The following is a 24,884-nucleotide window of genomic DNA, read 5'->3' on the forward strand; positions in this document are numbered from 1 at the left end:
GGGGGCGGATAAAACATCGCATATGTTCGCCCGCCGCGGTGAACGCGAACATGCTATGTTCGCCGGGATCTATTCGCCGGCGAACAATTCGCGACATCACTGTTTATATGTGATCCAACACAAAGTGGAATACATGTTATCCCATAGAGTATGAGCAGAGGGATCTTTCCCTTCCTTTCCATTTCTTCTCCTCTTTCCTCTCTCTCTCTCCCTTCCTCACCCCCTCTCTCCCTTCCCTCCTTTCTCATTTCCTAAGACAAAGCTCACCTCTAAAGGAAAGCATCACTAACTCAACTAACTAACATCACTAACTGTAATGTTGGTTCTAGCATCTGCACGCTTATCAATAGGTCATTAGTCTTACCCCCAAACTTCCACCACATACAGACAATCACATCCAGCCAACAAAGCTCAACAGAAGCCAGACAAGACAAAAAAAGTGTATGTATATATATATATTCCCAGTTGGTTTGTTTGGAAGTATGCATTGTGTGGGTGCTGGTTAGGGTCCCAGGAAGGGGGAGACCTTGTCGTGGTCCTGGGCTTGATCCTTTGGCGCCAAATGTAACTGACTTCCCCCAGTTTTGCTTTTAAACATTGCTGTGAATCTGCTAGTGAGTGCTGGGTTTTTTGTGTTTTGTGTTAATGTTTGTAATGCTCCCCTGCGGACCTGACACCCAGGTTGCTCAGGGGTTAACTGCCTGGGTTGCTGGGAACTTTGCAGCTGTCTGTCAGTGTTCAGGGCTGTGGAGTTAACAGTGGCTTAGGATGTGTACCCAGTCCAGTCTGTGAGTGCGGTCCATTCCTGTGTTTTGTATTTACATAGGGGAGGTTACAAAAGCCTGTGTCACCCTGGGAGGTTCCCAGTTGGTTTGTTTGGACGTATGCATTGTGTGGGTGCTGGTTAGGGTCCCAGGAAGGGGGAGACCTTGTCGTGGTCCTGGGCTTGATCCTTTGGAGCCAAATGTAACTGACTTCCCCCAGTTTTGCTTTTAAACATTGCTGTGAATCTGCTTGTGAGTGCTGGGTTTTTTGTGTTTTGTGTTAATGTTTGTAATGCTCCCCTGCGGACCTGACACCCAGGTTGCTCGGGGGTTAACTGCCTGGGTTGCTGGGAACTTTGCAGCTGTCTGTCAGTGTTCAGGGCTGTGGAGTTAACAGTGGCTTAGGATGTGTACCCAGTCCAGTCTGTGACTGCGGTCCATTCCTGTGTTTTGTATTTACATAGGGGAGGTTACAAAAGCCTGTGTCACCCTGGGAGGTTCCCAGTTGGTTTGTTTGGAAGTATGCATTGTGTGGGTGCTGGTTAGGGTCCCAGGAAGGGGGAGACCTTGTCGTGGTCCTGGGCTTGATCCTTTGGCGCCAAATGTAACTGACTTCCCCCAGTTTTGCTTTTAAACATTGCTGTGAATCTGCTAGTGAGTGCTGGGTTTTTTGTGTATATATATATATATATATATATATATATATATATATATATATATATATATATATATATATATATACATATATATATAGTATATAATCTACCTCTATCACCCCTCCAACTTCTCCACTCCATCCTCCAATTAATCCAAAATTTCTCCCATATTCCCATCATTATCTCCAATAGGGATTATTTGGATAATTTTCAATAAAAACTCTTCTCCCAGATACGCTATCAGATTCCCCCAAATTCTCTTATAGTTTTTAACCCCCATGGGTTTATATATTTTAATATCCCAGGCCTCCATCAAGGCTTGTCTAGCTAAACGTTCTTTTATTAGATTAATTGAGGGGGTCTCTTTTTTTTATCCAGAACTTAAAGATCTAACCACCAATATTCCCCATTGAATAAATTTATACTTAGACCCCCATTCCGGCTCTTTATTTAGAAATAGTATATTTTCTATTGATAATTCAATCTTTTCCCTCAGAATTAGGAAGCATAGAAATTCTACCTTACCCCACATTTGTCTTAATTTTGGACATAACACCAATAGATGAATAATATTGGAATCTGGTTCTCTACATTTCTTACATATATTCTCAATCTTAGGGTTCCACTTTTGTGCTCTTTTTGGAATAATATAGTTAAATTGTATTAACCTAAACCTTACTAACCTTAACAGACTAGCCGATCCTGTGAGGCCCTGTACAACCCCAAAGCTCTTTTCTATCAAAGGCCTAGATTTGGAGTTTTGCGGCCAAAGGGGTGCGTTAGCTACGCATGCTTTTTTCTGGCCGCACCTTTTAAATACCGCTGGTATTTAGAGTTCACAGAAGGGCTGCGTTAGGCTCCAAAAAGGAGCGTATAGAATATTTACCGCAACTGCAACTCTCGATACCAGCGGTGCTTACGGACGCGGCCAGCTTCAAAAACGTGCTCGTGCACGATTCCCCCATAGGAAACAATGGGGCAGTTTGATCTTAAAAAAAAAACATAACACCTGCAAAAAAGCAGCGTTTAGCTCCTAACGCGGCCCCATTGTTTCCTATGGGGAAACACTTCCTATGTCTGCACCTAACACCCTAACATGTACCCCGAGTCTAAACACCCCTAACCTTACACTTATTAACCCCTATTCTGCCACCGCTGCTATCACTGACACCTGCATATTTTTTTTAACCCCTAATCTGCCGCTCCGTACACCGCCGCCAACTACGTTATCCCTATGAACCCCTAATCTGCTGCCCCTAACACCGCCGACCCCTATATTATATTTATTAACCCCTAATCTGCCCCCCACAACGTCGCCGCCAGCTACCTACAATAATTTACCCCTAATCTGCCGACCGCACCTCACCGCTACTATAATAAAATTATTAACCCCTAATCCGCCTCACCCCCGCCTCACTAACCCTATAAGAAATAGTATTAAACCCTAATCTGCCCTCCCTAACATTGCTGACACCTAACTTCAATTATTAACCCCTAATCTGCCGACCGGATCTCGCCGCTACTATAATAAATGGATTAACCCCTAAAGCTAAGTCTAACCCTAACACTAACACACCCCTAAATTAAATATAATTTAAATCTAACGAAATAAATTAACTCTTATTAAATAAATTATTCCTATTTAAAGCTAAATACTTACCTGTAAAATAAACCCTAATATAGCTACAATATAACGAATAATTATATTGTAGCTATTTTTAGGATTAATATTTATTTTACAGGCAACTTTGTAATTATTTTAACCAGGTACAATAGCTATTAAATAGTTAAGAACTATTTAATAGCTAAAATAGTTAAAATAATTACAAAATTACCTGTAAAATAAATCCTAACCTAAGTTACAATTAAACCTAACACTACACTATCAATAAACTAATTAAATACAATACCTACAAATAACTACAATTAAATAAACTAACTAAAGTACAAAAAATAAAAAAGAACTAAGTTACAAAAAATAAAAAAATATTTACAAACATTAGAAAAATATATACAACAATTTTAAACTAATTACACCTACTCTAAGCCCCCTGATAAAATAACAAAGACCCCCAAAATAAAAAAAATGCCCTACCCTATTCTAAATTAAAAAATTTCAAAGCTCTTTTACCTTACCAGCCCTGAAAAGGGCCATTTGCGGGGCATGCCCCAAAGAAAACTGCTCTTTTGCCTGTAAAAAAAAACATACAATACCCCCCCCGCAACATTACAACCCTCCACCCACATACCCCTAATCTAACCCAAACCCCCCTTAAATAAACCTAACACTAAGCCCCTGAAGATCTTCCTACCTTATCTTCACCATACCAGGTTCACCGATCTATCCTGCGAAGTCTTCATCCAAGCGGGGGCTGGCGATCCATAATCCGGCTGAAGTCTTCTATCAAGCGGCGGCTGAAGAGGTCCAGAAGAGGCTCCAAAGTCTTCATCCTATCCGGGAAGAAGAGTAGATCCGGACCGGCAACCATCTTGATCCAAGCGGCATCTTCTATCTTCATCCGATGACGAACGGCTCCATCTTGAAGACCTCCAGCGCGGATCCATCCCTCTTCTTGCGACGTCCAACTGAAGAATGAAGGTTCCTTTAAGGGACATCATCCAAGATGGCGTCCCTCGAATTCCGATTGGCTGATAGGATTCTATCAGCCAATCTGAATTAAGGTAGGAAAATTCTGATTGGCAGATTCCATCAGCCAATCAGATTCAAGTTGAATCCGATTGGCTGATTGGATCAGCCAATCAGATTGAGCTCGCATTCTATTGGCTGTTCCGATCAGCCAACAGAATGCAAGCTCAATCTGATTGGCTGATCCAATCAGCCAATCGGATTTAACTTGAATCTTTTTTCCTACCTTAATTCCAATTGGCTGATAGAATCCTATCAGCCAATCGGAATTTGAGGGACGCCATCTTGGATGACGTCCCTTAAAGGAACCTTCATTCTTCAGTTGAATGTCGCAAGAAGAGGATGGATCCGCGCTGGAGGTCTTCAAGATGGAGCCGTTCGTCATCGGATGAAGATAGAAGATGCCACTTGGATCAAGATGGTTGCCGGTCCGGATCTACTCTTCTTCCCGGATAGGATGAAGACTTTGGAGCCTCTTCTGGACCTCTTCAGCCACCGCTTGATAGAAGACTTCAGCCGGATTATGGATCGCCAGCCCCCGCTTGGGCTTGGATGAAGACTTCGGAGGACGGATCGGTGAACCTGGTATGGTGAAGATAAGGTAGGAAGATCTTCAGGGGCTTAGTGTTAGGTTTATTTAAGGGGGGTTTGGGTTAGATTAGGGGTATGTGGGTGGTGGGTTGTAATGTTGGGGGGGTATTGTATGTTTTTTTTTACAGGCAAAAGAGCTGAATTCTTTAGGGCATGCCCCGCAAATGGCCCTTTTCAGGGCTGGTAAGGTAAAAGAGCTTTGAACTTTTTTAATTTAGAATAGGGTAGGGCATTTTTTTATTTTGGGGGTCTTTGTTATTTTATCAGGGGGCTTAGAGTAGGTGTAATTAGTTTAAAATTGTAATATTTTTCTAATGTTTGTAAATATTTTTTTATTTTTTGTAACTTAGTTCTCTTTTTTTTTTGTTCTTTAGTTAGTTTATTTAATTGTAGTTATTTGTAGGTATTGTATTTAATTAGTTTATTGATAGTGTAGTGTTAGGTTTAATTGTAACTTAGGTTAGGATTTATTTTACAGGTAATTTTGTAATTATTTTAACTATTTTAGCTATTAAATAGTTCTTAACTATGTAATAGCTATTGTACCTGGTTAAAATAAATACAAAGTTGCCTGTAAAATAAATATTAATCCTAAAATAGCTACAATATAATTATTCGTTATATTGTAGCTATATTAGGGTTTATTTTACAGGTAAGTATTTAGCTTTAAATAGGAAAAATGTATTTAATAAGAGTTAATTTATTTCGTTAGATTTAAATTATATTTAACTTAGGGGGGTGTTAGTGTTAGGGTTAGACTTAGCTTTAGGGGTTAATCCATTTATTATAGTAGCGGCGAGATCTGGTCGGCAGATTAGGGGTTAATAATTGAAGTTAGGTGTCGGCGATGTTAGGGAGGGCAGATTAGGGGTTAATACTATTTCTTATAGGGTTAGTGAGGCGGGAGTGAGGCGGATTAGGGGTTAATAACTTTAATATAGTAGCGGTGAGGTGCGGTCGGCAGATTAGGGGTTAATTATTGTAGGTAGCTGGCGGCGACATTGGGGGGGCAGATTAGGGGTTAATAAATATAATATAGGGGTCGGCGGTGTTAGGGACAGCAGATTAGGGGTTCATAGGGATAACGTAGATGGCGGAGGTATACGGAGCGGCAGATTAGGGGTTAAAATTTTAATCGAGTGGCGGCGATGTGGGGGGGCCTCGGTTTAGGGGTGCATAGGTAGTTTATGGGTGTTAGTGTACTGTAGAGCACAGTAGTTAAGAGCTTTATGAACCGGCGTTAGCCCAAAAAGCTCTTAACTACTGACTTTTTTCTGCGGCTGGAGTTTTGTCGTTAGATTTCTAACGCTCACTTCAGCCACTTCAGGCGCCTCTAACGCTGGTTTTGACGGCTACCACCCAACTCTAAATCTAGCCGTTTGTTTCTAAATTAAATGACAGAGAGATTTTATCCCATCTATCTTTGTAAATTTTAATTACATTTTGGAGAATAACATATATTCGTACTATTAGACCGTTTTTGCTTTTAGGGCAATCTAATAAAAAATGCCTGTGGCTTAACTCCGGTACAGTCCTTATCATTAAACATTAATATTGATTCACTTGTTTAAAGTACAACCAATCATTTTTATGACTCTTATATATCCTTTGCAAATCACAAAATGTATATGGTTTCAACATTAAAGGATCAATTAAATGTTTAAGTAGGACGATACCCTTAATTCCCCAAACCTTGTATACCCCATTTTTTTATCCCTGGTTGAAATCTGGGATTCCCCTTAAGGGGTAAGCATTTCGTAATAGCATAATTCCCTCCCCTCACCTTCATTGATTCTCTCCAAGTTGCAAGGATATCCTTTAATAAGGGATGCGAGAATATTCTTGGTCCCAGATCCTTAATTGATGCATGAAGCATGAAGGCTAAAGAGTAGGGGGCACACAAACATTTGTCCATGTTACAGTTAGTAAAATTATTTTTGTGCTCTATCCAATCAAGAGGGCATCTCAATAATATTGCTTGATTATATAATTTGATATTCGGGAGGGCCAAGCCTCCTTTGATCCAAGGCAAATACATTTTATCTAGCCTAATCCTAGTGTTCTCCCCTCTCCATAAACAGTGGTTTAAGACCCTTGTAAAATTAATAAGGTCGAGTTTTTTAATAGCCAGAGGTAACATTCTAAGAGGGTATAATAATCTTGGGAGAATTAACATTTTGAAAGCTGCCACTCTCCCTGATAAGGAGAGTGGCATATTACCCCATCCCTTCAAACTCTGTGCACTCTTTTGAAGGGTTAGGGGTCTATCTATCAAGCTCCGAAAGGAGCTTGACGGCCCGTGTTTCTGGCAAGTCTTCAGACTCGCCAGAAACAGCAGTTATGAAGCAGCGGTCACAAAGACCGCTGCTCCATAACCCTGTCCGCCTGCTCTGAGCAAGCAGACAGGAATCGCCAGAAATCAACCCGATCAAGTACGATCGGGTTGATTGACACCCCCCTGCTGGCGGCCACGAGTCTGCAGGGGGCGGCATTGCACCAGCAGCTCTTGTGAGCTGCTGGTGCAATGCTGAATACAGAGAGCGTATTGCTCTCCGCATTCAGCGAGGTCTTGCGGACCTGATCCGCAGTGTCGGATCAGGTCCGCAAGACCTTTCTTAAATAGGGGCCAGTATGTTAAATTCAACTTATACCACTCAGTTGGATCAACCGAGAGGTATATTCCCAGATATTTCAAACTCTTTACTTCAGTAAATGGATATATCTGTTCCCTATTTATTGTTTTTTTTTTAGCCATATAATATTTGACTTTGAATAATTTATCTTATATTCTGATAGTCTACCATAATCTTCCAGAGTATTTACTATTTTATCAACTTGTGCTTCCGGAGAAGCTACACACAGCAATTAATCATCTGCAAAAAGTGCTAATTGAAAATTTTCTTTGCCTATGGCAACACCCTCTACCAGCTCCCTAAGTATACTGGCCAGGGGCTTCTGAACCAAGTCAAACAAAAGAGGTGACATAGGGCACCCTTGTCTGGTGCCCCTGGCCAGACCAAAGAAGGAAAACATACAGTCATTAACCAAGATGGAAACTCTAGCATCTGAGTACACGTTAGTTATGAGCACTGTCTCTTTAAGAGGAGACACTCACTTCTACCCTATATAAACTCCCTCCTACCTCACATCCTTGCTTGATTAATGTTGCACATTTCCTGTTCCAGAGGGACTGCATCTTATCCAGCCTTTACTGCTTTGCAGGAGTATCACATTACCAGCAATCACTCTCTTGAAACTTAGCTCAGCTTCACAGCTGTCACAGAGCTCAGGATCATCAGCTGTGAGTTTTCCTCCTCCCACCTGCTTCTAGGAAGTATCCCAGCTTCCTGTGTCTAACAACCTCATTCACCTCTGACACGCTGTGTCAGTCAAGCTGTAATTCATCACAAGCCTGTCACTTCTACTACTGCTTACTTAGCAGCATCTCAGCTCAAGCTACTCTCAGTAAGTCACTGGAGAACAGTACACACGCTGCGCAGCAAGATACTGTGATTACATAGGGGTAAGACTTTTCCATTCATAAGCTTATCTCTGCTGTTTCATTAATGACTGAGCTAGCTTGTTTTGTTTTATTGAGCCACGAATCCAACTCTGTGTAACAACTTAACCTGTGGGAATCTTAACCATAGAATCCAGGTCTATTCACATAGCTTTGTGGCATTTTCATATTAAGTTGTTAGTACATCACCAACTTATATTTTGTATTGTGATTGACTTCCTAATTGCTCACAATAATTCACCTATGTGTTTATAAGTTGTTCATCTATCAGCATATTTAAATATTTCACTGCTGCTCCATTATTTATTTTCATGCTTTATGGATGCAAGATCCTTTTGTAACCATAAAGCTAAAATACCTGCTGGTGATTATTATTACAACTATATTAAAACCTTATATAGCTTTTTATATTCTCAGCTACAAATATACACATTAACAAAACAGAACCTCTGAGGGGGTATTGTACTTATAACACACAATCTTGTGAGAGGTCATTGCAGTTTAATCAAGCCAAAAGAAGTATGTGTATATATATATATATATATATATATATATATATATATATATATATATATATATATATATATATATATATATACATACAAATTTACAATATGGATCCTTTAGAAATGTCTAACCACATAGCATCCCTCAATCAAAAGGTAGAAATCCTTTCTCAAGGGTTAACAGAATTACAAAAAGAAAATCAGACATTAAAAGGTGTAATTCAAGACTTTATGAGAGTTAAAATCCCTAAAACACCTGAACTACTCATTAACCCTCCTATGGTATTCTCAGGAAAAAGAGCAGAATTTAGGGATTTTAAAACTTCATGTCTGATGTACTTCTCCCTTAAACCAAAAACTTTCCCAACTGAAAAAATCAAGATTTGCACCATAATCTCCTATTTAAAAGGAGAGCCCAGAGCATGGGCAAATCGGTTCTATGAGAACAATGATAATATTCTCAATTCTGTTGAAGAATTTTTCAGTACTATGGCGACCCTTTATGAAGATAATAATAAGCAGCTCACAGCTGAGAATAATCTAAGAGCCCTCAAGCAAGGCAAAAGACCTGTTGAGGACTATATCGCTGAGTTCCAGATGTGGGCAACTGATTCAGAATGGAATCAGCTTAGCTTAAAATAACAGTTTCGCATTGGGTTGTCAGACTTGTTAAAAGATTAACTGTCCCGCATAGAAATGCCAGACACCCTAGAAGCCTTGATTAAAACATGTATATCTATGGACAGAAGATATCGTGAGAGGAAATCCGAAGACACAGTCAGTATATGTCCCTAAGAAGATATCATATTCCACCTGTGACAGGGGAGCCTCTCAACCTGTACCCATGGAGATCGGCACCATTAAAGGACCGTTGAGTCAAGAAGAAAAGGCAAGAAGTAGATTAGCAAATCTTTGCCTTTATTGTGCTAGCAATGAACACTCAGTGTCCACTTGCCCCTCTCTGATGCGACAGAAGAAGGGTAAGTTCAAACCTACTCACATACTAACCACTCCATTAGCGCTGCGGAATCTGTTGGCGCTCTACAAATAACCGATAATAATAATAATACAAAACAATTATCTCACTGCTCTTTTCATCTTTCTTTACAGTGGGATCAATCCCATATCACCTCCGAAGCAATGATTGATTCTGGTGCTTTTGGAACCTTTATGGATGAATCATTTGTCACTGTAAATAAAATACCCACTGTGTTTAAGCAAACTCCTCTGCCTGTTCGTGTAATTGATGGCTCTTATTTCTTGAAAGGTCCCATTACTCAGAATACCATACCCTTACTTATATCCTTTCCTTCTGGGCATAAGGAATATCTCATTTTTGATATTATTCCATCATGTATTTACCCAATTATTCTAGGTTACCCATGGCTCCAAAAACATAATCCGAGCATAGATTGGACACAAAACACTGTAACCTTTCCATCAAATTTCTGTGCACAAACATGTTTCTCTCAACTTTCCATTTTTCACATAGATTCAGAAATTCCCAACTGATTTCAGAGATGTGTTTGATCTAAAAGAGGCAGAAAATCTCCCACCGCACAGAATCTATGACTGCCCTATTGATACACTCCCAGGAGCCCCCATACCGTACGGTAAAATATATCCACTCTCACAATAAGAATTAGTTAATTTAAAAGAATACTTGGATGAAAATCTTAGAAAAGGTTTTATCCGTCCCTCTACTTCCCCAGCAGCTGCGGGTATATTTTTCGTTAAGAACAAAGATGCTACACCAATTATAGATTACAGGGCTCTGAATAATATAACTATTAAGAACAGATACCCACTCCCTTTGATACCTGAACTTCTAGAGAGATTAGCTGAAGCAAATATCTTTACTAAATTGGATTTAAAGGGGGCATACAATTTAGTCAGAATTCGGCATGGCGGCGTATGGAAGACCGCTTTCAGAACAAGATATGGTCTCTATGAATATACCGTCATGCCTTTCGGCTTATGCAATGCCCCTGCCACCTTCCAGGCATTCATAAATGACATCTTCAGAGATCTGATGGACCTCTGTGTCATAGTATATCTCGATGATATTTTAATATATTCTAGAGAATTAACTGAACATACAAAACATGTACGATTGGTGCTGGCACAACTCAGAGCGCATAAACTATATGCCAAACTCGAAAAATGTTAGTTTCATAAAGAGACCATTAAATTCCTGGGTTATATCCTCTCACCTCATGGCGTTGAGATGGATCCAGAGAAAGTCACTTCAATACTTAATTGGCCTCAACCCACAACAGTAAGAGCTCTACAGAGGTTTTTAGGGTTCTGTAATTTCTACAGGAAGTTCATATTGAACTATTCCTCTATAGTAAGACCACTCACACAATTAACTGGAAAACTGAATAAATTTACCTGGACTCCAGAAGCTGACCAAACATTTAACAGTTTGAAGTCCAGATTCACAAAAGCTCCTATACTTCAACTACCTGATCATTCTAAAAAATTCTTTTTAGAGGTTGATGCCTCCAACTCAGGATTAGGAGCAGTCTTGTCTCAAAGAGATAACGTGAATTCCACTCTCAAGCCCATCACCTTTTACTCGCGAAGTTTGACTCCTGCAGAATGTAACTACACAGTAGGAGATAAGGAGTTACTAGCCATTAAAGCAGCTTTGGAAACCTGGCGACACCTCCTTGAAGAAACAATCTATCCATTTATTATCTACACAGATCATAGAAACTTGGAGTATTTAAAGAAAAATAAAACACTTTCAGCAAGACAGGTTAGATCGTCGCTCTTTTTTGATAGATTCGACTTTGTCATTACTTATAGACCAGGGAAAAGAAACCTAAAGGCTGATTCCTTATCACGACTTAACAATTCCAAGCTTTCACCACTTCCTCCAAGTCAAATTATTCCCTCTGAAAAAATTATAGCTTTAACTTCATCAACTGATAACGTATTCCTAAGGAAACAATTAAAGGATAAAAAACTGCCTCTAGGTAGTTTAACTCAGGATTCTTCTGGACTATATTATCATGGAGACTGTCTCTATGTTCCACCTAACTTACAACTATTTGTGCTTCAACAAACGCATGATTCTTTACTCGCAGAAAATCCCGGAGTCACCAAAACATTGGAATTAATAAAAACAACATATTGGTGGCCCAGTCTAAAAAACACTGTATACAACTATGTTAACACATGTGAAATATGTGCAAGAAATAAACCTGTCTGTCGCGAACCAGTAGGTTTGCTCAGACCTCTACCTATACCAGATCAACCTTGGTGCACAATATCAATGGATTTCATTGTAGATCTGCAACCATCAAATTCACACAATACCATATATGTCATCGTTGACCATCTCACTAAAATGGCACATTTTATACCAATGAAGAAATTACCTACAGCACTCCAGATAGCCGAAGTGTTCATCTCACATATATTAAAACTACATGGATTACCTACTACTATCATTACAGACAGAGAGTCACAGTTCACCTCAAATTTCTGGAAACAAATGTGTTGCATACTTAAGATAGAATCCAGACTATCAACAGCCTATCATCCACAGACCAACGGTTTAACGGAACGTGTAAATCAAATACTAGAACATTATCTGAGATGTTACACATCCCATCTTCAGGATGATTGGTACAGCCTACTGCCATTGGCCGAATTTTCCTACAACAATTCTGTCAGTTCTTCAACTAAGACTTCTCCATTTTATGCAACATATGGTTTTCACCCAACCAGTTTCCCTAACATAGCAACGAAATCATCAAATTCTGTTTGTCCCACATCATTTAACTACATTGAAAACATTCACACCAACCTACAGCTACTGAAGAAGCATCTCAGAAACGTGCAGATCCATCAAAAGTCTTATTATGACAAATGGCATAGACCTCCTCCACCATACAAAGAATCAGACCTGGTTTGGTTGTCCACTAAAAATTTTAAATTGAACCTTCCATCTAAATATTGGGAGATTGTTGGGCCATTCCAAATGTTGTAACTCTACATCTTCCTATCAACTATCCTGTGCATTCAACTTTTCATGTCAGTCTGTTGAAACCATATAACAAAGATCTTAATCCTATGAGAACCCAATCACCTGGGCCACCCATCATTGTGAATAATAGAATAGAATATGAGGTTAAGCAAATATTGGATTCAAGATTTAGAAGATGACGACTTCAGTATTTGGTTTGTTTGGAAGGTTATGGACCTGAGGAGGACTCTTGGATACGTTGCGAAGATCTTCATGCCCCACGACTTATACAGACTTTTCACAAGCGATACCCTCTAAAACCATCCGCTTGAACCCACATAGTGGATTCTTTGAAGGGGGGATACTGTTATGAGCACTGTCTCTTTAAGAGGAGACAAGCACTTCTACCCTATATAAGCTCCCTCCTACCTCACATCCTTGCTTGATTAATGTTGCACATTTCCTGTTCCAGAGGGACTGCATCTTATCCAGCCTTTACTGCTTTGCAGGAGTATCACATTACCAGCAATCACTCTCTTGAAACTTAGCTCAGCTTCACAGCTGTCACAGAGCTCAGGATCATCAGCTGTGAGTTTTCCTCCTCCCACCTGCTTCTAGGAAGTATCCCAGCTTCCTGTGTCTAACAACCTCATTAACGTCATTCACCTCTGACACGCTGTGTCAGTCAAACTGCAATTCATCTCAAACTTGTCACTTCTACTACTGCTTACTTAGCAGCATCTCAGCTCAAGCTACTCTCAGTAAGTCACTGGAGAACAGTACACACGCTGCGCAGCAAGATACTGTGATTACATAGGGGTAAGACTTTTTCATTTATAAGCTTATCTCTGCAGTTTCATTAATGACTGAGCTAGCTTGTTTTGTTTTATTGAGCCACAAATCCAACTCTGTGTAACAACTTAACCTGTAGGAATCTTAACCATAGAATCCAGGTCTATTCACATAGCTTTGTGGCATTTTCATATTAAGTTGTTAGTACATCACCAACTTATATTTTGTACTGTGATTGACTTCCTAATTGCTCACAATAATTCACCTATGTGTTTATAAGTTGTTCATCTATCAGCATATTTAAATATTTCACTGCTGCTCCATTATTTATTTTCATGCTTTATGGATGCAAGATCCTTTTTGTAACCATAAAGCTAAAATACCTGCTGGTGATTATTATTACAACTATATTAAAACCTTATATAGCTTTTTATATTCTCAGCTACAAATATACACATTAACAAAACAGAACCTCTGAGGGGGTATTGTACTTATAACACACAATCTTGTGAGAGGTCATTGCAACATTAGACACCAAATTAAAAAAATTCCCTTCAAAACCAAATCTCTTCAGTGTCTCAAACATATATCTCCACTCGACTCTGTCAAAGGCCTTCTCTGCATCCAAGGATAGCAGGAAGGCCTACTGCAGAGCCGAGATATCAGTGTCTCCACTGTCACCATTATATTTACAAATGACCTGAAGAATTGTTCTTATATTTAACTCAGACTTCCCCTAACAAATCCTGCCTGGTACATATGCAATGATTTGGGTAGAATTGATTTCAAACTCTCTGCCAATATCTTCATAAATATCTTATAATCAAGATTTAGGAGCGAGGTAGGTCTATACGAAGAAACCTGAGTGAGATCTTTACCTTCTTTGGGTAATAGAACAATATTAGCTGTTTTAAATTGAGCTGTAATTTTTTTGTTCTGCTGAAAGTAATATTCATAAAGCTCCTTAAGATATTGAGTGGTTTCCTCCTTTAATAGTAAATAAAATTCCAAAGGGAGCCCATCAGGCCAAGGCGCCTTCCTTTTCTTCAAGTATCGTATAGTGTTTATAATTTCCTTATCAGTGATTGGTGTATTTAGTGACTCACTATCCTCTTTACTTATTACAGGTAAATTGGACTCCCTTAAGAACTTCTGAAATGGACCCAACTCAGGATTTTTGGAAGAATATAAGTTTTCATAGTATCTCTGAAACAATAAGGTTATCTCTTCTGAGCTAGTAATCATTTTTGCTCCATTTTAATTATACCTATTGGTTTTCTCTTTTTAATTTTATTAAAAAGATTTCCCAGGTATTTTCCAGCCTTATTCCCAAATCTTTCAAACTGTATCTGACTCTTAATACTCAATAACTCTCTCTGTTTCCCCTAGAAGGATATAATCTAAGGCATGAGTAAGCCATTGAGAGGTTATTAGCTAATTTAATATTCTCACTGTTTCCTACTTTCTTTAATTGAATTACATAAGATGTTATTTCAGCTTTTAAGGTTACCTTGGCTGCTTCCCAGAATATTGCTTTATTCTCTCTATGCTCTCTATTGTTAAGTTCAAACTCCCTCCATCTAAGTTTAAAAAATTCTACAAATTTAGATGACTTAGTCAAGTAATTGGGGAAAAAGAAAGAATTGTAATTGGATTCATTTAGAGACATCACTATTGGGGCATGTTCTGAGATATCAAAATCTTGAATAATTACTTCCCCTATTTTTCTTGATATTAAAGAGGTAGAAATTAAAAAAGGTCTAGTCTAGTCTAGATAAGGTCTTATGAGATTTAGATATACATGTCAATTCTAAACTATTAGGGTTGAGAAGCCTCCAAATATCCACAATCTTATGACCTGAACATTTTTTTAAATACCTTTTTTCATATTGCAATTGTGCTTTCTTAATTTTACATATCTGGTTATTTGATATCTTTTTCCTATCTAGTATAGAGTTAGGGGTCACATTAAAGTTCCCCAATATTATCAGTTTATTATCAATCCCTTTATCTAGAATCTTATGGATCTTATTCCAAAATTTCCACTCAATATTATTCGGGCCATATATATTCCCAATTACGTATTCAACCTTATTTATGGTAATATATATAAAAACAAACCTCCCTTCCTTGTCAATTACTTTCTTTTTATTTCATAATCTAATTTTTTATTTATTAGAAACGCTACCCCTCTTGCTGCTTTATAATATGAAGCGCTAATAACTTCCCCCAACCAAATTGATTTAATGTTTAAATGTTCTGCTTCAGAGAAGTGTTTTTTTTTGCAGTCCAATAATATCTGCTTTTTTCTTACTCAGAGAATTGAGGATCGCTTTACGCTTAATCGGGGAATGAATTCCACCCACATTCCAGGAAATTATTTTAACCATTATTGATTATTTTTGGACTAACCATAAAAATTGCGGGGAGTGGGAGGATAGAAAACTGAGGGAGAGGAGAGGAGAAAGGAAGAAAAAAAAAACCATCCAGATCCCATTCACACTCCAATGACAACACTCACAAACCCTTATTGCCCTAGTAGGCTCCTCTTTTCTATTAAGATTCTTCGTTTTCATCTTTCATTGATGTATCTATCTTACTTTCAATATTAGCATCCCTTCTGAGGAAAAAAATGAAGAAAAAAAAAGGAAATTTTGAGCATAGATTTTGCACAACTCTCACTAATACTTACACCTACATGTTCTAAAGAGAAGATAGCCTAACCTTGTTCTCCAAATTTTCAATTTACAGAGAGTGAGTCTAAGGTCACATATAAATGATTTATGTAAAATACATTGCTTCACTACTCTTGAATCTAATTTGACCCATTCATATTTTATATTCCCAACACCTTCATTCATACATTGTTACTGTGCATAAGTTAAATCCTTCATTATAGTATCAATACATTATATTTGCACTTATTATGGTACCAATTATATAATGAACAGTTACAGAAACAAATACATACAAATTCACTAAATTCTCTATATATACACAGTGTTCTATAGTGCAGCCCAGTATTATTATTACTTTTACCTATTAACACACTTCTTGGGAGTTTTTTCCTTCATTAATTATATTTATATATTGACCTTTTATGCCTAATCCAATTTACACTAATCTCCGTTAAGCACAAGCAACCTTCTAGGTTCTTTAATTTAATTATAAATATTACCTTCTATCCCTTAAATCTCTATACCATAGGAAGGTGTAGTTCAACTGTGCTTAGCTTGGTGCCAGGTAGATAGCAGGCACTTACAAGAAAACAATTACAAGGATCCTGTGTAAATCCCAAACGAGAAAAAAAAAAAATCCCCAGTAAATAAATTTTAAGTGAATCCCAACACATATTAGTACTAATTTCCCATCACTGCATCCATTTGACTCTTCCCCTTATTTCAGTTAGTAAATTACCACTTATATTTTGGGTCACTATAAATATTTGTGCTTACAGAATAATGCAAATAACTAAGCTTGTGTTTATACCACTAGTAATTGTCCAATAGGTGTGAAAATGATTATAGGAACAGAAGTTCCAGAGACAATCCATATGTAATTGCATCTCAACCACATTGCTTAAATTCTACCAAATCCCGCACCCTGAGAGAAAAAACAAACAAAAAAAAACCCTTTAGATAAATTCTGTGTAAACCCAGCGCATTATCAAAACTAATTTCACCTGTCCCAAGTGCAAATATCTAAACTTATGTTTATAACACTAACAACTGTTAGTCCAATAGGTATAAAAACGGTTTTAGGAAGAAGCAGTTCCAGAAGAATTCCATGTAAGGTGCATCACAACACCATTGCTTAAATTCTACATATTCCAACACCCTTGAAAAAAACAAAAAAAAACAAAACACAACAGAGCCCTATTACATAAATTCAGAGTAAATCTTCATAACATCAATAGTGATTTCACCTATTTCGTTACACCACTAATAAATTTGAGTCCAATAGGTGTAGAAAAAATTCTAGGCACAAAAAGGTCCAGAAAAATATCCATATATAATTACATCTCAAAATTTTCCCTTTGCAATATCACGCTATCACTTTTACATGCATCTGTAAATTTTAAAGAAGAGGAGGTGATTAGGGATATGAATGAAGATTTCTTATAGTAAGAGGTTTGATCCACAACATTCCTATATTATTAATTAATGTCTATGCACCAAATGACCATCAAGCACCTTTCATTACAAAACTATGCAAACAACTTTCCCAATGAAAAAAATATAAATCTATCATTGGAGGAGACTTCAATATTTAACTAGATGATGCTTTAGATAGATCCTCCACGGCTATATATATATAAAAAAGCAAGGCCTACGAATGCTCAGCAGATACTGAAATATTTTCTTTTAGATTACTGTGACGGATCCCCGGCTACCCCGACTGGGGTACACCAAAGGGGTCCTTCCTCTGCCTGGAACAAGCTGCTATGTAGCATAGGAAAGTGATTCTAGCAGGAGCCCACCTAAATGACTAGACAGACTAGCATTCAGGTGACATAAGAACTGACTTTATTGGGACAAACACACATCTTTTATACATAAAACTCATCTTGATAAGACATGAGACAATGCCACAGTTTTCCCACCATTGCCGCCCCTCCAGACATTATGGCGCCAGCCATAGCAGCCATGGTCCTCCCAGTACCCAGGGGTGGTGGTTATCGGGGTGATCCCGGGGGAGCGGCGGCACTTCCAGGGTGTCATTTTAAAGCTCTCGGTCCCCAGAATCTACAGTCCAAAAAAGCGACGTGATCTGTGTCTGGGGACCGGAGTTATGCTGGTTTAAATGTCCACCTGGAAGTCCAGGTAGAATAGGGGTTATAGGGGGAACCGGAACCCCCAGTTCCCAAGGGAGCTCCCTTAAGCCAATCACCCCACCACTGGCCCACCCTGAGAGGCAGCAAACCCCAGAAGAGCAGAGCTCTGGGACAATGGGCCACTGGAGCGACCTGGGTCAAAGGGCACCGGTAATCCTGGATGATGCGGTCGACCGTAGTTCCAGGGGCCCGGCCGGCTGAAGGAGAAAGTGGCGGTCAGCGACCAGCTCTTTCAAGATGACATTCAATACACAAAACAACAGGAACAGAAGGTCTTGGAAATTGCGGTTGCTCTGAGGATCCCAAAACCGCAGAGAGACAGCAGGGGTGAGGTTATAGGGGGGGTAAGGGATCAATCCCTGCAGCCCAGTATCCGTGACAACTCCCACCCGGCTAGATCCACATACGGGTCGGCCTGGGGATGTCCGAAGAATTTATGCCACTTCAGTCCGCTGGGAAAATCCATCAGCATTCCCATTGCTTTTTCCTGGTCGGTACTGAATGTCAAAGTGAAATGGCTGCAGGGCTAGGCTCCACCTCAACAGTCTCCCATTGTCCCCAGAAACTCGGTTGAGCCATACAAGGGGATTATGGTCAGTGAGGATGAAGGGTCTTCCATATAGGTAGGGCTGCAACTTCTTCAGAGCCCATACCAGCACCAGACACTCTTTCTCGACCGCCGCGTAGCCTACTTCCCGGGGTAGCAGTTTTTGACTGAGGTAGGCAACAGGGTGGTCCTTTCCTTCCTTGTCTGCCTGGCTTAGTATGGCCCCCAACCCAAACATAGAGGCATCTGTGTGGACAGAAAAGCGTTTGGCTGGGTTTGGAGGGGCCAGTACTGGAGCAGAGATTAAGGCAGATTTAAGACTCTGAAAGGCTTTTTCACACACGGGGGACCACAGGAACAGTCGGGGAAGTCGTTTACGAGTCAGGTCAGTCAGGAGTTTGGCGAGGGTGTTGTAATTGGGGACAAACCTCTGGTAGAAACCTGCAGTACCCAGAAAGACAAGGACTTGGGTTTTGGTCCTGGGGGTGTGCCAGTTAGCCACTGCCTCGACTTTGGCCTGTTCGGGTCGCTGCTTACCGCAACTGACTTGGTGGCCCAAGAATTGAACCTCCGAGCGCCCAATGGTACACTTATCTGGCTTCAAGGATAGGTCGGCGGCTCAAAGACAATCTAAGACGACACCTAGGTGGACCAGATGGTCCTCCCAGGTCTCGCTATAGATGGCGATGTCATCCAGGTATGCACAGGCATAGTCATGAAGGACATCTAACAGGAGGTATACCATTCTTTGGAAAGTGGCTGGGGCGTTCTTCATTCCAAACAGCATGACCTTAAACTGGTATAAGCCAAAGGGAGTGATGAAGGCAGACTTGGGGATGGACTCAGGGTCGAGGGGAATTTGCCAATAACCCTTGCATAGGTCGAGGGTGGTCAGGAAGTGGCCCTGGGCGATTCGATCTAACAGGTCATCTAATCAGGGCATGGGATAGGCATCAGTGGTGGTTTTGTCGTTGAGTCTATGGTAGTCAACGCAGAACCGGGTAGTTCCATTCTTCTTGTGTACTAACTCTACCGGGGAGGCCCAGGGACTGTTGGACGGTTCAATGACACCAAGGTCCAACATTCCCCAGAGCTCCTGGTGCATACTTTCCCTGATGGCCTCTGGGACCCTGTAGGCAGCCTGTCGCAGGGGGTCTGTCCTGTGGTCTCCACCCAGTGAATGGCTGTGGTGATAAACCCAGGAACAGTAGAAAGCATGTCACTTCTCTGTTCCAGGAGTCGCCAGACCTGCCTTTTCTGTCCGGGCTCTAACCTGTCATCTAGGGATATGTCATCCACCCCCTGGGGGGCGTCAGTAGGTCCAGGAAGCTCCGGCATTGGAGGACTTTCAGAGTCCTCCACTGCCGGCACACAGATAGCGGCCACATCTCAGGGTCTTTTTATGTATGCCTTCAACATGTTCAGATGAAAGGTGCGACAGATCCTTTCATCTGAACACTTCACTACCAGGTTTGTGGTGTTGTTCAGTTGTTCCACAACCCGGTAGGGTCCTTGCCAAGAGTCCTGTAGCTTGTCTGTTTTGACAGGCTTCAGGGCAAGGACCTTCTGTCCCACTATCAGGGTTTGGGTACGGGCATTGCGATCGTACCATCACTTCTATTTGTGTTGAGAGGCCTGAAGGTTCTCAGTCGGTCCCTGAGCTGGAGTACATACCCCACGACAGAGTGCTCTTCCCCCCCCCTGTGGTTCCCTCCCAGTGAGCTCCTACCAAATCTAAAGGGCCCCTAACCTTTCGACCATACAGTAGTTCAGAGGGGGAAAAGCGTGTGGATTCCTGAGGCACCTCTCGATATGCAAAGAGGAGGTGCGGCAGGAATTTTTCCCTTGTGAGTGGCCGAGAACATCCGAAGCAGTTGCTTTAGGGTTCCGTTAAACCTCTCACACACCCCATTTGTCTGGGGATGGTAAGGGGCGCTGTGCAGGGGTTTAATCCCGCACAACTTCCAGAGTTGTTGAGTGATTTCCGCCGTGAAATGATCGGAAACCACTTCCCGAGGGAAGCCTACCCTGGTGAATATCCAGAGCATCGCATCTGCTATGGTCTCCACCTGGATATTGGCCAAGGGAATTGCCTCTGGGTATCGGGTGGCATAGTCTACCACTGTAAGGATGTATTTCTTTCCTGGGGGGCTGGGCCCGAGCTAATGGCCCCACGATGTCTACTGTTACTCGGCTAAAGGGTTCATCACTAATGGGCAGGGGATGGAGGGGGGCTTTCGTATGGTCTCCCGTCTTTCCTACCTTCTGGCAAACCTCACAGGATTTACAGTATTCCTTAATATTGACTGTAATGCCTGGCCAGAAGAAGGTTTCAGTCAAGCGGTGGTGGGTCCTTTGCTTTCCTAAGTGGCTGGCTGAGGGAATGTCATGCCCTATTTTCAGCAGGTTGGACCGAAACTTCTGGCATTTGGGCACCGGTCCTTTTCTCCTCTTGGCGATCCGGTACAGGAGCTCGCCCTCCCACTGGAACTGTTCGTCTCCAGGGCCCTGGGCGTAAGCACCTACTCGTTCTCGGTAAGGGGCCAGGGTCAGGTCGCTGAAGGTCTCTTTGGCGAAGTCGGAAGGGGTGTCGGCAAATTTGGGTTTACTGGGGACGGGCAGTCGGGGTAAGGTAGGAGTCAGGGCAGTAGGTCTTACCTCTGTCACCAGAATTGGTGAGGTGGCTTGGCATCTGGCCTGCTGGTGGGTAGTCACAATGCAGGTGTCCGGAGAGGTATTCCCCAAAAAGGCGGAGACAAGGTGGCCGAGGTCGTTCTCCAACAGGACCTCGGCAGGGATGTTTTGCATAACCCCCACTTCTACATTGTGGGCATTGGTTTTCCAGTCCAAATGGATCCAGGCTGTAGGAATCCTCAGAACAGCACCTCCCGCTACCTCTACAGCAAGGGTCTGACCAGTGCAACCCGAGAGGGGAACGAGGTGAGGCTGAATCAAAGAAACGGTGGCCCCGGTATCCCTCATTCCTTTAGCCACCTGCCCCTTGACCCATACCTCTTGCCGATGTTGTTGTCGGTTGTCTTGGTCCACTGAGTTGATGTGGTGCAAGACACCCACTTCTTCTTCTGGACACTCAGCATACGGGTCGGAGCTTGCTGTATAGTTACAATGGGCAGCGGCCTGGTAGGTGCGGGCTGGAGGAGCTCCCCATGGAGTTGGGACGGGGTTCCTTGGCAGCTGGGCTGGGGGGTTTATTTGTCTTGTTGGGCAGTTCTGTATAATATGACCGGGGTATCCACACCCATAACACCCCTGGGGATTGCTGCCTCCGGCAGGTAGACAGGGGGCTGCCGCAAAGCTGTTGGGGGTTGAGCTGGGGCTGGAACGGAGCGGGTTGCTGGCCGGAGGTCTGTGGCCACCTGGTACCAGGCATCCACATACTGATCGGCCAGGGTGGCGGCTTGGTCCGCTGTTCTGGGTCCCTTGTCTTTTACCCAGTCCCTTATCTCCACTGGGGTGCAGTTGTAGAACTGCTCCAGGAGGATGAGTTGAACAGCTTCGTCTAGGGTGGTGATGTGGCACCCAGTAACCCAGGAGTTCAAGGACCGAGCTAAGCGGTGGGCAAACTCGGTATAAGGCTGCTCCTCTTGTCTTTGTAGTCCCCTGAATCTTAGCCGGTGAGCCTCCGGTGTGAGTCCATACCGGGCAAGGATGCGCTCCTTCACCCGGTCATAGTTGTCTTGATCTCCGGAGGGAACAGCCTCCAGGGCCCTACTGGACAGTTTCCCAATTAGGATAGTAAAGCTATCAGCATCAGTGACCCCATGCATCCGGCACTGGGTTTCGAACAGCTGTAGGAAGCGGTCGATATCCTCGCTCTCATCATCCTGGAATGCTCGGAAAGCCCGTGAGGTAGTTTCTTGGGCCGGGAAGGGGGGTCCAGGGGATCCGGCATACCCCCCCCCATAGACTTCTGAAGCTCCAACCTATGTACCTTGGTGGCTTCAGTCACTATCCGAGTAATGATCTCCTCGGGGGGGTTAGGTCCATAGAGAGCCAGTTGCCACTGTATCTGCCGCTGAAGGTCGGACATTGTAGTCCCCTGAGTGGAGGCTGTACTGAGCCGTCCAGCCTGTTTGCTAGCCCGATCGTCCTCCATCAGTTTGGCTAGGAGCACTGCCTTTGGCTTGTTGCCAGCGACTTTCCCTCTAACCTGCAGCAACATTCTCAATTCTTCCTTCCGGAGCCCATGGTACTGCTCCATCCGGCAAGATCTTCAGTTGGTGATTTGGACGTTCATGGTAGACGTAAGCATCCCACCGCTGCCAACCAATGTGATGGATCCCCGGCTACCCCGACTGGGTAGCTCCACTCAGAGCAGGCAGACAGGGTTATGGAGCAGTGGTCTTTAGACCGCTGCTTCATAACTGCTGTTTCTGGCGAGTCTGAAGACTCGCCAGAAACACGGGCCCACAAGCTCCGTATGGAGCTTGATAAATGGGCCTCTATGTCTGAGCAAAAGCATTAGAAGAGGTTTAGGGGCATATTTATCAAGCTCCGTATGGAGCTTGATGCCCCATGTTTTTAGCAAGCCTTCAGGCTCGCCGGAAACACAAATTATGAAGCAGCGGTCTAAAGACCAATGCTCCATAACTATTCCGCCTGCTCTGAGGTTGTGGGCAGACATCGCCAGAAATAAAACTGAATACGATCGGGTTGATTGACACCCCCTGCTAGTGGCCAATTGGCTGCAAATATTCAGGGGGCGGCATTGCACCAGCAGTTCACAAGAACTGCTGGTGCAATGATAAATGCCGAAAGCGTATGCTGTTGGCATTTATCAATGTGCAGCGGACATGATCCGCAATATCGGATCATGTCCGCTCGCACAATGATAATTCGGCCCCTTAATATCAACACTATATCCCATATTCATTATAGTAGATAAAGATAAGAATACTTCCATTATGCTGAAATTGGAAAGGGAATTAGATAAATCTTGGCCGGTAGAAACATGGATAACAAATATTAACAAAGGTCTGTCTTTTTCTCCCAAAGCCACATTGAAAGGAAATTTCCTAAAAGTTGCATACAAATGGTATATCTATCCAACAAGATACGCTAAATCGGAGGGGGTAAATAACCATCTTTGCTATAGGGGTTGCAGAGAAGTTGGCTCATATACAGTATACATTCATGGTGGTTTTGCGATAAAGTTAGAAGAGTTTGGGATCAGACCTCAGAATTTCTAAGCTTAATATTAGAAAAAGAAATTGCTCTGACCCCAGAGCAAGCTTTACTTAACTTCCTAGTAGAGGACACGCTAAAGAAATTCTCTAAATTAATAGCTATGATTTGTACCGTAACACGTTTATGTGTAGCTAGATTCTGGAAACTGGAACCCCCGAAGTTTGACCATATTAAATGGAAGATTGAATACCATTATAATATATCTAGTGCTTCTGCTGCCCTCTTAAATAATAAAGACTGATTCCTAGAACAATGGGAACTATATATTATGTATCTTGAAGCTGATAACAGAATAAGACAGTTAGAAAGGCAAGAGCCAGAGATCACTAATGTTGTTAATACAAATATCAGTAACATTGCTATAACAAATGGCAATACATAGTGACAATATCCTAAAGATTGTATTTGTAGAGTATCAGCTTTTTGTCTTTATCTATATTACAATAAATGTTTAATTTAATAGGTTTGTTAGATGACAGGAGGGAATGATCTTTTGAAACACAGAAGAAAAAAAAAAGACTTTTTAGATACGATTGTAAATGCCATAATTTTTATTATACTTGTATAACTGACTTGATGAAAAGACTAAATATTGTAATTTGTCATTTTTATTTTGGAAAACTCAATAAAAAGATTGCAACAACAAAAAAAAGTGGAGAGAAAAAATCCAAATCTGACACATTCCATGCACAACTCCAAAAATAAACTGGACAAAATTATTTGCACCTTCTCAAAATTGTAAGAAATAATTGCATTCCAAGTTTGTGATGCTCCTGTAATTTGTAATTAAACTCACCTGTATCATTAACAGGAGCTGACAATATAGAAATCACAACGCCA

This window comes from Bombina bombina, chromosome 7 (assembly GCF_027579735.1).
Source record: "Bombina bombina isolate aBomBom1 chromosome 7, aBomBom1.pri, whole genome shotgun sequence".
Classification (NCBI taxonomy): domain Eukaryota; kingdom Metazoa; phylum Chordata; class Amphibia; order Anura; family Bombinatoridae; genus Bombina; species Bombina bombina.